Raw genomic sequence first — 596 nt, forward strand, 5'->3', positions numbered from 1 at the left:
GTGACCCACTTGGGGAGGTGTTGCACAGCAAGTCGGGGGATATTTTCGATTTGCGGAGCGGAGCGACGGCGCCGAGGAGCGTAGCGATGAGTGCCGCTAGCATGGCATAACTGTACGATGTTTTTTTCAAATTGGCGGCCCACTTGGGGAGGTGGTGCATAGCAAATCGGGGGATATTTTCGTTTTTAATTGTCCGAGCGAGCGCAGCGATCGAGTGACCCCGCTCGGTGACTTGGTGCAACAAAAATGCAATTTTCTTAACCCTGTGACCCACTTGGGGAGGTGTTGCACAGCAAGTCGGGGGATATTTTCGATTTGCGGAGCGGAGCGACATCGCCGAGGAGCGTAGCGACGAGTGCCGCTAGCATGGCATAACTGTACGATGTTTTTTTTCAAATTGGCGGCCCACTTGGGGAGGTGGTGCATAGCAAATCGGGGGATATTTTCGTTTTTAATTGTCCGAGCGAGCGCAGCGATCGAGTGACCACCCTCGGTGACTTGGTGCAACAAAAAAGCAATTTTCTTAACCCTGTGACCCACTTGGGGAGGTGTTGCACAGCAAGTCGGGGGATATTTTCGATTTGCGGAGCGGAGCG

Source organism: Acyrthosiphon pisum, unplaced genomic scaffold, assembly GCF_005508785.2.
Source record: "Acyrthosiphon pisum isolate AL4f unplaced genomic scaffold, pea_aphid_22Mar2018_4r6ur Scaffold_20665;HRSCAF=21775, whole genome shotgun sequence".
Taxonomy (NCBI): domain Eukaryota; kingdom Metazoa; phylum Arthropoda; class Insecta; order Hemiptera; family Aphididae; genus Acyrthosiphon; species Acyrthosiphon pisum.